A 16,393-nucleotide genomic window follows, 5' to 3' on the forward strand; every position below is an offset into this window, starting at 1 on the left:
GCGAAGTGAATTTTTCGTAGCAGGTTAAGAGACTGAGGTTAAGGTTACCAAAAATGCTCTCCTAACGTGCTACAAATCACTTTGTGTCAAAGTGGCGTGAAAAGTGTGTCCCATGTAGACTATACCCATACAAATCAGTACAGTAGTGTCATAACATTGAAGTATTGAAATGATATGAAAATACATTTCAATCACAGTTGCATAGCTAGAACATGATTACGCAATATAATGGATGTCTCTCTCTAGAAATCACACACTTTAGAAGCTGGATGTCATTGTTGATAGTCTTACATGACCTTTTGTGTTTTTAACCTGAGAAAGTATTAAACATTCTCACACCGTAAGGAAATTGCCTCTCTGTATATGCTTGTCCCCTTTGCTTACTGTGTGAATCAGTTGGCTGTATATTAGTTCCTATGATATTGGATCTGTTATCTATCCAAAGAACATCTATCACCATTGTATTCGTGGGCCCGCTATCAGTTGTATTTGCTAACCTACAAAGATGGCTTAGAAAAGAGACTGCACACCACATCTCTGAGAGAAAATTGCCATTTTTAAAAGAGGCTTGCTGTTAAGTGTTGTGTTTGTGGGTTATTGGATATCTCTATTGATGTTTGCATTAGGAACTGGACGGCCCTGCGCTCTACATGTTTTCACAGGAACCACAGTTCTCCTCAACTGATCTCTCAGGGAGAATATCTATTGCATACCCCTCGCGTCCTCTCTCCTCCTTCTCAAAACCCATTGGAGGAGAAGGTAAAAGGGGCGCGACCTCTGGCTTTCTCATCCAATGGGTTTTGAGAAGGAGGATGAGAGAGAGGAGGATGCGAGGAGTATGCAATTGAGATTCTCCCAATGTCGTCTCTGGTTGGCGATACTGAACCAAGGCATCGCCTGCCAAATACCATTCCTTCTATTCTCCCTCCACCACTGATGTTATGATCATTCTGAATCTGAACTCAGTTCATTGTCTTCCTCGTTGTCCTTGTTACTACATGCCTAGGACAGGAGTTTTTCCTGACTTTGGGAACACTTCCTGTCCCTACTTAGTCCTAGTTAGAGCCTGTATCGAGGGCCCAGTGCTTTTCCTGGTCAGGGCACATGGTCAGGATAAAAAGTTATAGTCTTAGTTAGAGCCTGTATCGAGGGCCCAGTGCTTTTCCTGGTCAGGTCACATGGTCAGGATAAAAAGTTATAGTCTTAGTTAGAGCCTGTATCGAGGGCCCAGTGCTTTTCCTGGTCAGGTCACATGGTCAGGATAAAAGTTATAGTGTTAGTTAGAGCCTGTATTGAGGGCCCAGAGCTTTTCCTGATCAGGTCATATGATCAGGATAAGAAGTCCAGCCCCTAGTCATGATCAATCGGCACCCAGAGCTCAACACTCCCTCTGTCCTTGTGAAATGTGTCAGTCAGTCAGCCAGGGGGGTGTAGGGGGTACTATGGGATGGCTAGTGGTGGTGGTGACACATTAACCATGGTGATACAGTAACCATGGTGATACAGTAACCATGCCCTCCCACAGCAGGAACAGATGAGACGGGAGACTCTGATCACATGACAGACTCAGTGACCAAAATTCCTTATTCCCAAGACCCAGGGAGCCATGTGTGTGCGCTCGTGTGCCCGAGTGATGTTTAACTGGAGGGTAGTGTAGGGAGCCAGCCCAGCCGCTGCACACTGAGGTTTTGTAACTGCTAACTGGGTGACATGGTGGACTGCGACACCCTGAGGTGTTCATTCATTAAGTCCATCTTACTTACAGCGTGTCACTTTGGAGTGACTGACTGGGAACACTTATCCTTATGTGAATGGAGCACTGAGAACGGTCTACTCCCTTAGAAGTGGACATTTTGATAAGTGCATAATCCAATGGGTAAGTGTAGTGCGTTGCATTTCACCAGGCCCCTGAACAAACTAAGATTGTGACCCGATTGCGCTGTAGTCTACTCCTTTACTACCCTCAGGTCTATAGACTAGTGTGTATTTATCTCACCCTACATTCATTAGGCCCTAAGAATGTGTTTATCTATTTGTATGATTTGGTATGTGTCCATTCTGGCCTAAATGGCCTCTTTGTGCCCCTATAACAAGCTGTTTTGTTGCTGCCTCTTTTTGCCCCTGTAGGAACAGGCTGTTCTGCTGCTGTCTCTTTGAAGAACTCTTTGACCCAATTCATCTGATTCACACTTCTGCCAAAGCCTGGCGGCGTCTGTTTAAACAGCGTTTTTGTAACCTTGTGTGTGGATGTTTTGGAACTGTGTGTGTGTCTCCTTAATGGTGTTCTACAATATGAATGGCTGTATTTTGTCCCTCCAGAGTGTGTTAATAGGATCTGTGTGATCTAGATTATGCCCTGCATGCAGTATGAGAGGGAACACTGATCACTGGCAGATTGTTGTTTCTGGCCCTGGTTGAAGCTGTTAGCTGGAGCCCCCACTGAGTTACACTGGGCCAGGTGTGTGCGACCCACTCGCTGAGTGTGTGTGTGTGTGTGTATCTGTGAGTGTCTGTGTGTGGCAGTGGTTAACGACAGCAGCGGTTGTGGGTGGAGGTGACCTCACTTGAGCCGTCTCAGGATGGCATGTGACTGGGACTGTGAATAACAGAACCCATAACGCCTAACACAGCCTACGGGTCTTCAGGATTACGCCGTAACCACGTCATCATGACCCGATTTCTGGGGCCCATCCAGAATATAGGCCTGCCTCATAATATCGGTCTAACTCTGGCAAGGGTTCTGAATGTAAAGGTGACCTTACAGATACAGGGATGGGTGTTGCGGTTGTGTATGTGTGTAGAGGTGTTGACTGAGAGAGGGGGGTCAAAGGTCAGAGAAGTGGTGCTGCTGTTGTTTGTCAGGGAGACGGGTCGTCTATAGACGGTATAGGTTGATCTAAATAGACTTTCTGTTTGTGTGTGCCCTCTCATTCTCAACAGTGTTGACTCTAACTGTCTGAGCATTCAGCCCCAGACTCAGCCTCTACTCTCCACAGTAGCTCCAGTCCAGACACGTAGCCCTGCCGGCTGCCGGGAGGTTAACCATTCTGGGCAAAGTTTGTCCCCGGCTGGCCAGCTCAGCCCCTGATTGGACGAGATCAAGGGTTAAACTGTTCAGCGGCCTGCCTGTGTCTGCAGCACCGCCCTGTTTACCGGCAGGCAGATCACTGGGCCGCTCAAAGTGCACACAAAGGCCTTTTTCTATTTTCTGGAGAGTGGAGACACATGCAGGCACAGACAGCCTATATAGTGGGAGCGTAACCATGACAGTGCAGGGCCCCAGAGAAAGGGGTCTCTATCACATGGCTAGGGGACATACGCTGGCATATAAACTTCATGCACCACAGTGTTATGGATGTTTAGTATGTTCAGGTTTATCCATACACGGGATAGGTATTTTGTCCATTTATTTACTGTAGCCCTTAAACGTAACTTTTTTCATTGTTCTCCTCTAATCAGCGACTGATTTAGACCTGGGACACCAGGTGGGTGTAATTAATTATCAGGTAGAACAGCAAACCAGCAGGCTCTGGACCTCTTAGGGTAAGAGTTAGTTCAGAACCGTTCCATTCTCCTTTTCTCATCTTGGTGAGATGGTATGAGGAAACCTTCCACAACCACTTCAGTCTGATTTTCCCAGCTGCAGAAATCGAAACGTTTGCTCTGAAAATGCAACTGTTTGGTTTTCATTTCATTGACACTTTCCATCTGTCTCTTTTCTTTCTTTTTTACAATCTTCCTCTTTCGTTTCTCGCCTCTGTCTCGCAATCTGTGAATTTATGGAGGTCCCACTTGTAAAGCTTTCATCAAAGAGAGAGCCCTGCAGGTTGTGTGTCTTGAGACATCTGCACTGTGTTTTCTACACTACCCAAGGAAATGAAGGGGAATAAAAGTTGGTTGTTACTTTGTCACCCCCACTTTATGTGCAGAGATAGCTGAGGCCGGGAGGCAGCATGGGGATTCTCTCTCGGTGTCACCTCCCCGTATGGCGACATGGATCGCTCCTCTCCTCATAGGAAGCTCAATTGGTTGGTCCCATCCAAAGCATTCAGAGGGGTTATTCACGCCGTGCTTTTCCCATCCTTTCCCTCACAGGGCCTCAGTGTTTGAACGACAGTACTACAGAGACAGGCTGAGAGGGAAAATGTTGAACCCTGAAGGTCCCAGTTTTGAGTATGGCGCTGTGTCCCAAATGGCACACTATTCCCTATATAGTGCTTTACTTTTGGGCCCTGTTCAAAAGTAGTGCACTATGTAGGAAATATGGTGCCAATCATGGGATGATGGACATCTTCCAGCAGGCTCAGAAAATATCCCCCCATCCACTCATGTAGTTTACATTTCTCTTCACCAGTGAGCAGCTTGAGGGAGTCTGTCTCCTGACCTGAACCACTTACTGTAGCCTGCTGCAGCGCCCTATAAGCCATTACCTGTGCTCAAGCCTAATTGAACATTTTTGATTTGCGACCAACAGAGGAGGAAATGCTGCAACTCCTGAATGAACGACAGAGCGGACGGATAGACGGACGGGACGCAGTGGAGCGGTCAAACGAAACAAAGGATTTGCTTTTTTTGTTGAGTACAGGATTCATTAAATCTGCTTAGCGAGTGGAACGGGGGGACTTTTTCCCTCAACCTGGAACAGGACACAGAGAAGCGCTTGTGTGGCGTTAGCATCTTACGCCAGCCAGCATGATTGTTCTAGACCAGGGCTCACCAACCCTGTTCCTGGAGAGCTACTGTCCTGTAGGGTTTTCGCTCCAACCCCAGTTGTAACTGATCTTATTAATCTTATCAACCAGCTAATTATTAGAATCATTAGGGTTGGAGTGAACCTACAGGACGGTAAATCTCCAGGAACAGGGTTGGAGAGAGCCCTGTTCTAGACTATGGATGCGTCCCAAACGGCACTATTCCCATCATATTGCACTGCTTTTCACCTAAAAGTAGTGTACTATATAGGGAACAGGGTCCCATTTGGGATGCAGAGTATGTCCTCCTGGCTACCACGACAACGGAACAGTCCATTTTGAAAAGCAGCAGACGTCTGTTGTGTGGGAGCAGTCATGCCCAGAAAATAATGGATTGCATCGGCCATCAATTATTTAAATGTCCATTACAAATAGAAAGATAAAACAAAGGCATGCAATATGAATGCGGGGTGATATCTTGTTGATGCAGCAATTACAATGCTGTTACATATCACATATACCCTGTTTATCCCTCTTTTCAGTCGTTTCAAAAAACTGAAATGAAAGTTGAAGTATTTGCCAAACAGAGAATGTCCCCTCAGACCCATTCCTTGTTTGTATTTGAATGATTCCCCAAAAAAGAAAACGACTCCACCTGACTAGTGTTTATGTACCCAGAGCTCCACCACTATCACCAGATGAGCCAAGGCGCTTTTTTGTCTCAGTTTTAATTTGCTTGTTTACGTAGCGGGGGCCGCTTGAAACCCAATCACGACATGATAAACAATGGGCATAACCACAATAACACAGCAGCCAATTAAAGCTAAGTCCTATTAATAAAGTTGGGGTTATTTTACAGGGGCACACACAACAACACACGGGTGAAAACCACCTCCGCCAGTGTTTTGCAACATCGAGCAGTGGTGTATTTTGAGCGGCTTGTTTTTCACTCAGGTGTGTGTGTGGCAACGGGAGTGCTCGCTTTCGCCTGATTTGGATTTATTGGTGTAGTTAGGAATCCAGTGGTGAAAGCCATAGGTATTTTATAACAGACACTAGACAGTTAAAGTATGCACACTTTCTGTCTGATAGTCTGTCTGGGACTCCGGGACCAAGAATAGGCCTAGAGTTGATCCACTGCCGTAAACCGATAGGCCTAGTGCTACAGCAGTTAAGTGTAGTGTAGCCTGTCAGAGAAGGCACACTGTCTGACAGCGGGGACTGCAGTGAAACCATAAGAGATTAGATCTATTCAACTTCTAAGTTATTACATATAAGTAAGAAGTCTACATTTATCTGTATTGCCTTGTTGGGGTCTGATTTGTCCTGGTCCTATTAGTGTTGTGGAGTGGGAAAGCCCACCGGCACAAACCCCATCCTCCCCATATGTAGCAATTTCCTTGCGTCACTCTCTGGTGACCAGTTCTCTGTTTTGTGGCTATTATGGTCATGTGGCTTTCTAGGCCCATGTCATCTTTCCAAAGTCCGCCTGTTGTAACTCATAATGCGCCTCGCTGACAAACACTGCTAATAATGCTAGCACCACCCACCCCCCTATACCTCTCTCCTTACTGCTCCTCTTGGAAAAGATAGCAACTAGTTTGAAGTTAATTTCCCCCCTTTTTAAACGACACTGTTTGCTTTTTGTCATGTTGCTTGGAGGTTGGGCTGCTGGCGTCGCTCGGTGCAGTCTGTAAACAGATGTGTTCCTTTATTGCCTGGCTCTTGCTGTTTACACTGTCGTTGAGTTTTTATCATACACTGAGTGTACAAAACATTAAAGGACACTTTCCTAATATTGAGTTGCGCTCCCGCCCTCATAACAGCCTCAATCCGTCAGGGCATGGACTCTATAAGGTGTCGAAAGCGTTCCAGAGGAATGCTGGCCATGTTGACTACAATGCTTCCCATAGTTGTCAAGTTGGCTGGATGTCCTTTGGGTGGTGGACCATTCTTGATACACACAGGAAACCGTTGTGTGAAAAACCCAGCAGCGTTGCAGTTCTTGACACAAACCGGTGCACCTGACACCTACTACCATACCCCTTTCAAAGGCACTTAAATATTTTGTCTTGCACATTCACCCTCTGAATGGCACACATACACAATCCATGTCTCAAGGCCTAAAAATCCTTATTGAACCTGTCTCCTCCCCTTCATCTACACTGATTGAAGTGGATTTAACAAGTGACATCAATAAGGGATCATAGCGTTCAACTGGTCAGTCTGTCATGGAAAGAGCAGGTGTCCTTAATGTTTTTGGTCCTAAGTTATGCAATGCAGGCTACACAAATGCAACTTGCAGTACGATATAATATGAACATGTTCACAGAGTTCACCTTTAGAAATCATTAAAATGTTTATTTCATGTTCCAACTTAAGCCAGTCCAGTGACGTCTGGCTGGAAAAATGGCACACTGTAAAGATATTGCCTGACTACCCAAACGCTACGCCACGACCACGGATGCTAGTTTCTTCTCCGCAATGAGTCTGGATCTGAGTACCTCCCACACGATTTCTAGAACGCAGACACTTTCTAACCGTTCTGATTGGTTCCAGAAACCGATGGGCTGGGCCAGAGCTGGAACACGTGGGTAAAGTGCTGTTTTTGTTTAGTTTTTTACATTTGTCATTGGCTTTGATACTCTGATTGGTTAGAGATGATCCAATCGCTGATTACTTTGTTTTGTACAACACCCCTCATTTTGACGTCGCCTTCAACGATGGCAGTCTCAGACTGAATTATGTAGCAAACAGCAGCGGAAGAATCCAGTTGGAGTCATCAGGCTAGTAAAAATAGACCTTATGACAGAGCGAGAGAGGTTATTTCCAGACCCAACTTTGAGTCCTACTGCTGCTCCAGAGAGAGGGGGCTGCTGCAGGGACCCAGGAGCACACAGATGTCCAAAGATGGTCCCTTTGCCTTGGCCTCTCAGGCAGAGCTGGGCTCCCCTTCCAGCAGCTCACAGGACCATAGAAATACATATATGGCCACCAAGCCATCCACCCATCACAGAACATTGACCTGAATGGGAATGCTTTTTCTAGTGATCCTGTTTCTGTGGTCCAGACCACTGGATTGTTTGTGCAGTCACGGGAACAAGTCTAAAGCTGAGAGTGTATGGAGCCTGTGTATAAGCAGATGTGAAATCATCCTGGAAGGAGTTCAGGACTGGATCAGAGGCTAAGTGAGCAAGGGGTGTGTGTGTGCATGTGTTTGGTGTTTGCATTTTGGGATATTCCAGAATGTCAATTAATAACCCCCTCCACCTCCTAATAGGCCATCCAGAGGTAGGCAGAGAGCGAGAGAGCGAGTGGGAGGAAAATAAAAGATGCACAGAGCTAGCCTCAAACCCACACCATTAGCCAGCCTCGTCAGCCTACTCAGAGAAGAGAGCCCTCTGTCCCTCTCCCAGCGCAGGGCTCCGCTTGGCAGGCTGTGGCAGTAGGAATGTGATTCGCCTCTGTGCTTCTGGTCAGATCTGGTGTGTTCAGTGAGGGCCGGCCTCGGCTGGCTGATTTGTTGTTTCTGCAGAGAGCAGTGCTGAGTCTGACGGAGGAAAAAGGCGCAGCTCCCTGGCGCCCCGGCATGGCGGCTGCTTCCTGTGTGCGATGCTGATGGCTACCAGATGTCTGGAGGGAGAGAGGGAAGAGAGAGTAGTGTTCTACTGCGCTGGTGTTTAGTGCTCTTCGTTCTGTTTCACTCTCGTGCTACCGCTCTCTTTTTCTCTCTCTGACAGCTCCTCTCTTGGTCTCTCTCTGACAGCTCCTCTCTTGGTCTCTCTCTGACAGCTCCTCTCTTGGTCTCTCTCTGACAACTCCTCTCTCTCTCGGTCACTCAATTCAATTTAAGGGCTTTATTAGCATGGGAAACATATGTTTACATATATAAACAATAACAAATGAACAGTAAACATTACACTCACAAAAGTTCCAAAAGAATAAAGACATTTCAAATGTCATATTATGTGTGAATACAGTGTTATAATGATGTGCAAAAAGTGAAAGTACAAAAAGGAAAATAAATAAATATAGGTTATATTTACAATGGTGTTTGTTCTTCACTGGTTGCCCTTTTCTTGTTGCAACAGGTCACAAATCTTGCTGCTGTGATGGCACACTGTGGTATTTCACCCAATACATATGGGAGTTTATCCAAATTGGATTTGTTTTTGAATTCTTTGTGGGTCTATGTAATCTGAGGGAAGTATGTGTCTCTAATATGGTCATACATTTGGCAGTAGGGTAGGAAGTGCAGCTCAGTTTCCACCTCATTTTGTGGGCAGTGTACACAGCCTGTCTTCTCTTGAGAGCCAGGTCTGCCTACGGCAGCCTTTCTCAATAGCAAGGCTATGAGTCTGTACAAGATTTCCTTAATTTTGTGTCAGTCACGGTAGTCAGGTATTCTGCCACTGTGTACTCTCTGTTTCGGGCCAAATAGCATTCTAGTTTGCTCTGTATTTTTTTTGTAAATTTTTTCCAATGTGTCAAGTCATTATCTTTTTGTTTTCTCATGATTTGGGTTCTGTGGGGTCTGTTTGTGAACAGAGCCCCAGGACCAGCTTGCTTAGGGGACTCTTCTCCAGGTTAATCTCTGTGTAGGTGATTTGCTTTGTTATGTATGGTTTGGGAATCGCTTCCTTTTAAGTGGTTATAGAATTTAACGGCTCTTTTCTGGATTTTGATAATTAGCGGGTATCGGCCTAATTCTGCTCTGCATGCATTAATTGGTGTTTGTCCCATTTTGTGAATTCTTGGTTGGTGAGTGGACCCCAGACCTCACAACCATAAAGGGCAATGGGTTCTATAACTGATTCAAGTATTTTTAGCCAGATCTTAATTGGTATGTCGAGTTGTATGTTCCTTTTGATGGAATAGAAGGCCCTTCTTGCCTTGTCTCTGAGATCGTTCACAGCTTTGTGGAAGTTACCTGTGACGCTGATGTTTAGGCCAAGGTATGTATAGTTTTTTGTGTGCTCTAGGGCAACGGTGTCTAGATGGAACTTGTATTTGTGGTCCTGGCAACTGGACATTTTTTGGAACACCATTATTTTGTCTTACTGAGATTTACTGTCAGGGCCCAGGTCTGACAGAATCTGTGCAGAAGATCTAGGTGCTGCTGTAGGCCCTCCTTGGTTGGGGACAGAAGCACCAGATCATCAGCAAACAGTAGACATTTGACTTCAGATTCTAGTAGGGTGAGGCCGGGTGCTGCAGACTTTTCTAGTGCCCTCGCCAATTCGTTGATATATATGTTGAAGAGGGTGGGGCTTAAGCTGCATCCCTGTCTCACCCCACGGCCCTGTGGAAAGATGTGTTTTTTGCCCATTTTTACCGCACACTTGTTGTTTGTACATGGATTTTATAATGTTGTATGTTTTTCCCCCAACACCACTTTCCATCAATTTGTATAGCAGGCCCTCATGCCAAATTGAGTCAAGCTTTTTTGAAATCAACAAAGCATGAGAAGACTTTGCCTTTGTTTTGGTTTGTTTCTTTGTCAATTAGGGTGTGCAGGGTGAATACGTGGTCTGTCTTACGGTAATTTGGTAAAAATCAAATTTGACATTTGCTCAGTACATTGTTTTCTCCTGAGGAAATGTACGAGTCTGCTGTTAATGATAATGCAGAGGATTTCCCGAAGGTTGCTGTTGACGCATATTCCACGGTAGTTATTAGGGTCAAATCTGTCTCTACTTTTGTGGATTGGGGTGATCAGTCCTTGGTTCCAAATATTGGGGAAGGTGCCAAAGCTAAAGATGATGTTAAAAACTTTAAGTGTAGCCAATTGGAATTTGTGGTCTGTATATTTGATCATTTCATTGAGGATACCATCAACACCACAGGCCTTTTTGGGTTGGAGTGTTTGGATTTTGTCCTGTAGTTCATTCAATATAATTGGAGAATCCAGTGGGTTCTGGTAGTCTTTAATAGTTGATTCTAAGATTTGTATTTGATCATGTATATGTTTTTGCTGTTCTTTGTTATAGGGCCAAAAAGATTGGAGAAGTGGTTTACCCATACATCTCAGTTTTGGATAGATAACTCTTCGTGGTGTTGTTTAGTGTTTTCCCAGAAGTGGTTAGTCTATGGATTCTTCAATTACATTGAGCTGATTTCTGACGTGCTGTTCCTTCTTTTTCCGTTTAGGTTTCCTACTGCCAAGTTTACACCTTCACTATTACAGTGAAACATTTGTCCAGGAAATTGTCTAAAAGGGATTGAATTTGTTGTTGGCTAATTGTTTTTTGGTAGGTTTTGACACTACTTTCCTTCCATCTATAGCATTTCTTAATATTATTCAGTTCCTTTGGCTTTGATGCCTCATGGTTGAGTATTGCTCTGTTCAAGTAGTGTGATTTTGCTGTGATCTGATAGGGGTGTCAGTGGGCTGACTGTGACTGCTCTAAGAGACTCTGGGTTGAGGTCAGTGATACAGTAGTCTACAGTACTACTGCCAAGACATGAGCTAAATGTGTACCTACCGTAGGAGTCCCCTCGAAGCCTACCATTGACTATGTACATACCCAGCGTCCGACAGAGCTGCAGGAGTTTTGACACATTTTTGTTGTTGTAGTTGTGTCTAGGGGGGCATATGGGGGAGGGAATGCTGTCACCTCCAGGTAGGTGTTTGTCCCCATCTGTGCTGAGGGTGTCAGGTTCTTGTCATGTACAGGCATTTAGGTCGACACAGACTAGTACATGTCCCTGGGCCTGGAAATGGTTGATCTCCCCCTCTAGGATGGAGAAGCTGTCATCGTTAAAGTATGGGGATTCTATTGGGGGGATATAGGTAGCACACATGAGGACATTTTTCTCTGTTGAGATAATTTCCTCATTAATTTCTAACCAGATGTAAAATGTTCCTGTTTTGACTAATTTAATAGTGGGTTAGGTCTGCTCTATACCAAATTAGCATACCCCCCCTGTTTCACAGCTGGTAGTTTGGTGGATGGGATTACCAGCTCTGTAACCTAGAGGGCAACCAGTGGGTCCGTCTCCTTTATACCATGTTTGTTGTAGGATGACAATGTCTGTATTTCCAATTTCTTTGAAGTCTGTGTTCCTGCTCTTTAGGCCAAAGGAAGATGACCTCAGACCTTGTATATTCCAGGATGAGATAGTAAAAGCTTTGTTCCATAGTGTCTAGTGTTGTTTTTGTGTGGTTTAGGCCCGGACCATTACAGTAGGTGTGAGCAGAGCATGTTGAGCATCTGATACATACCTCTTAGGTCACAGGATGGTGCTTGGGCGGGTGTAATAGTGGGGGTTGGGCCTGTTGCTCTGCTCACGGCCTGGGCATATGTCCTGCTCTCATGTTGAGGTCTCTCGGTCACTCGGTCTCTCTCTCCCAGTCACGCTCTCTCTCCCGGTCTCCTCCTCCCCTCTCTTTCTCTGGCTCTAACCTAATCCCACAGTTTGTGGGTGTGTATCAGGGTGTGAGCTGCAGTAGAGGCTCTTAACTCTGCCTGTCTGTCCCAGTGCTCCTCTTAGTCAGCTTATAGTTGAGCCTCCTCCCAGATCCACTCTCATAGAAAAGACACGCGTCATTAGAAACTACCAGTAAATCATCTTCCCTCCTCCTTCTGCATGTCCTGGTCATGTCCCAAATGGCACCCTATTACTTATGTAGTGCACTACTTTTTAACTATGGTTCGCGTCAAAAGTAGTGCACTATATAGGGTGCCGTTTGGGACGCAGACGAGAAGTAGATGAGCATATCTGGGCCAAAAAGCCTGTAATGCTACATTTTAATATCCAGACGTCGTACATTTTTACAGCCACTGTAATATATGGTCGTTGAGAGAAAATGGTGTGCCCTTCACATTTCACATGGTGTTTTGGGACTTTACTGTTTGATCTGGACTGTGTGGCATGTGACATGTTGACTCTTTATCAATCCATGTGAGTGGTTTTCTGTTGAGAGTCGACCACAAGGGACCTTTTGTAAGTGGCTTTACCTCATTACTTAACTAATATTATGCGCATGTTTCAGTATGTCACTCATATTACTGTTTGGTATGGATTGTCAAACGTGTGCGTATGCAACCCCGCCCCTGTGGCGCCTCACCTGTCATCTCTGCCACATGTACACGCACCTGTCACGCCAGCTATGCTTCTCCGTGTGATCCGAGCCTGGCGTGTGTTTCTGCAAGACCTTAATATAGCCTCTAGACCCACTGCTGCTGTGGCCCAGCCCCTCTGTGTGTGTCCCAATCTCCCTTCTCTATGACTCCTGTGTGTTTGTGTGAGGGGGAGGGGGCAGCCTGGAGACAAGCTGTGAAATGCCGCCGCCGCCCCGTGTAATTCCTCGGGTTACTGCGAGTCAGCCGGGCCCATACGGACAGACTATACACTCCCTACCTCTATCGCTCTCGTTCTCTCCATTCTTCTCTTTTCGTCTTGTTCTTTCGCTAACCGAGTCTAGACCAGAGAAAGAGAGATGTGTGTCTAATGGAGAGGGAGAGTGGGGCAGGCCAGTCCTCTCCTAGCCAGTCCCCAGTGAGTGTCCTGCGGTCAGCCGGCCACTGTCCCTGATTGCATTATAGAGCTCTGCTCTGCTCTGCTCTGTTGCTGCTCGATATCTCTGGTCTGGCTACCAGCCAGAGGAAGGGGGTGAGACACACACACACACAGACCCTGTTGTGAGAGCGGGCTAGGTTACACTCCCTCTGATTGGTGGCTGAGGGACGACGAACTCCCACTTTCTCTCTCGGTATTCCCGTGAACTCTCCCAACGTTATTTCCGTATATCTCTCGGTTACGTCTCGGAACCCTGTGGAATAGCTTGAGCGCTCGACCCGTCAACATTTTGTAGGGCCGACTTCGTCGCTCGCTCTCTCTCTCGCTCTCATATACCAATGGCATTTGGCTAGGCGACTGGACTGGTTGATCGGGCATTGAATTCCAGGTCAGTACTGCTGTACAGAATATTGGTATTTTTATTGTTTCTATTTATTGTTGAGGGATTTCTATTGAATTTACTACTGCTTTACTGGACATTTGGGGGATTTGGAACTATAGACCCTGGCTTTATGGTTCCCAGGTGGAGTAACGGGCTGCAGGTGTTCACACAACTCAAGACACCAGCCGTTGGCGCTTAGCGCTTTACTTCTACCTTAACACAATACAACTCAGCTTCACCTATTCAGAAACCATCCAGCCTGTGACGGAGCTTGTAAGTGTTGGGTCAGTGAAAGTGATCTGGTTTTCAGCTGAACAACGATCATCCCCAAAAAATAAACCTCATAGTTTATTCGTAAAGTAATGGACAACATTCCAGAAAGTAATCTCACATGCTGGTTGTCTGGAAGGGATTTGTTGTTTACAGTAGATACGCCTCAGCCAGATACTGCTCTTTCAATCATAACTGATCGATCAACAGGCCATTATGTTGATCAGTGTTCTGCCAATACATGTGGTCCTCTGTAGCTCAATTGGTAGAGCACGGCGCTTGTAACGCCAGGGTAGTGGGTTCGATCCCCGGGACCACCCATACGTAAAAATGTATGCACGCATGACTGTAAGTCGCTTTGGATAAAAGCGTCTGCTAAATGGCATATTATATTATATATTATTATTATATTTATGTGCTGGCATTGGCCATGCATTCATTGTCATACATCCTTAACATAACACATGGCATAGCCTTGTCTTGATCTGTTTTGTGTGTTCAGCTCCACTATACCAGTGTGTGGTTTAGACCACTACTCTGATGGACATTTGGCTTGTCGAGTTGTGCACTCAGTCATTCTCCTGTGTGTACAGACACAGACACGCACCACACAGACAGAGACGGACCACAGCAGAGCTAAGAGGGGAATTGTCTGGGCCGCTGGTCTTCCCTCAGCCTGGCTGCTCGCTCTCTGCAGCCAAAGAACACTGATCATGTGAACGGCCCAGCCCTGTCAATGGAATGTGTTGAATTCTAAAGATGCGGCTTTGACAAACACATGTGACTTGGGGAGGGGGGGGGGATGGGGCACGTGTGTGGGTATTTTATGCTGCCGTACATGTTATGACCCTCCAACCTTTTTACAATTGTTATTGTTGAGAACAAACTTGAGAATCAGAATGAGATGTAGTATGAAAGAAAAGAGGGGAAGGCGACAACCTGATCTCTGCTTTCTGCAGACATTTTCCTTTGTTCCCCCCTTTCTCTGCCACCTACCTCCACCATGCCTGCTCCCCCACGTTAAGTAGACAAACGCTGTTGAACATTCCAGCTAGAAATGTCATGAGTAGAACTTACAGTATTCCTCCTAACATGAGAGAGCATGTTTGTTCTACGTAATATATTTATATCTGAGCCTTCCACATTGTTGTGCCCTGTACTGCTATAGTCAGATGACTCAGTCCCAGCCCTTATCTCCAGTCCACCATCAGTTCTCACGGCTGACCGGTTGCCAGTTCCACTAACAACAATCCCTCTGACTGAATACTATCCTGCATTAATTGAAAAGGCTACTGTATAGCAACAAGGGCAATTAACTACAGAAATATGGGAATTGTTCTTAGTGGCGGTTCCCGTTGGATAAACAATGAACCCTAGTGTGTGTGTGTGTGTGTGTGTGTGTGTGTGTGTGCGCGCGCATCTGGAAGTAACGGTAGTCCTATCATTGCAGGCCTATTACGAAGGAAGGACACATTTCAAACTCAAATTAATCAATCATTCAACCAATCGGTAACTCAATAAACGTACAAATCAACTAGTCAATTCTGTCAGGTTATAGGGTTAACAAGCTAATAGGGGTCAACCTACTGTATGACTGACTGACTAAATCAGATGGTATATTGTGGTACACTTCTCTCTGCAGTCTGTCTATCTGATATAAGGAATTCTAAACTAATCTGAAACATGGATTACTGTTGCATTTATTATTTAGGAAAACAAATTGCTCTTGATTTCTGTAATACAATTGGAGTTCAGCCCATCTGATTTGATGATGTAGGCCTACACAACAAATAAAATTGACTCCTTTCGCATAGTTTAAGTATTCTCTCATACATATACAATAGCTTACTGTATTTACAGTGGGGAAAAAAAGTATTTAGTCAGCCACCAATTGTGCAAGTTCTCCCACTTAAAAAGATGAGAGAGGCCTGTAATTTTTATCATAGGTACACGTCAACTATGACAGACAAATTGAGAAAAGAAAATCCAGAAAATCACATTGTAGGATTTTTTATGAATTTATTTGCAAATTATGGTGGAAAATAAGTATTTGGTCACCTACAAACAAGCAAGATTTCTGGCTCTCACAGACCTGTAATTTCTTTTTTAAGAGGCTCCTCTGTCCTCCACTCGTTACCTGTATTAATGGCACCTGTTTGAACTTGTTATCAGTATAAAAGACACCTGTCCACAACCTCAAACAGTCACACTCCAAACTCCACTATGGCCAAGACCAAAGAGCTGTCAAAGGACACCAGAAACAAAATTGTAGACCTGCACCAGGCTGGGAAGACTGAATCTGCAATAGGTAAGCAGCTTGGTTTGAAGAAATCAACTGTGGGAGCAATTATTAGGAAATGGAAGACATACAAGACCACTGATAATCTCCCTCGATCTGGGGCTCCACGCAAGATCTCACCCCGTGGGGTCAAAATGATCACAAGAACGGTGAGCAAAAATCCCAGAACCACACGGGGGGACCTAGTGAATGACCTGCAGAGAGCTGGGACCAAAGTAACAAAGCCTA

At 45.3% G+C, this 16,393-nt stretch overlaps 1 protein-coding gene across 7 annotated transcripts in view; it reads left to right on the forward strand.

Annotated features, from left to right (window-relative positions):
* LOC311109940 (GRB2-associated-binding protein 1-like) overlaps positions 1-16,393 on the forward strand; it is a 72,301-nt gene that overhangs the window by 1,329 nt on the left and 54,579 nt on the right. The window lies entirely within an intron of this gene.

This window comes from Coregonus lavaretus, assembly GCF_964263955.1.
Source record: "Coregonus lavaretus genome assembly, contig: SUPER_35_unloc_1, whole genome shotgun sequence".
Classification (NCBI taxonomy): domain Eukaryota; kingdom Metazoa; phylum Chordata; class Actinopteri; order Salmoniformes; family Salmonidae; genus Coregonus; species Coregonus lavaretus.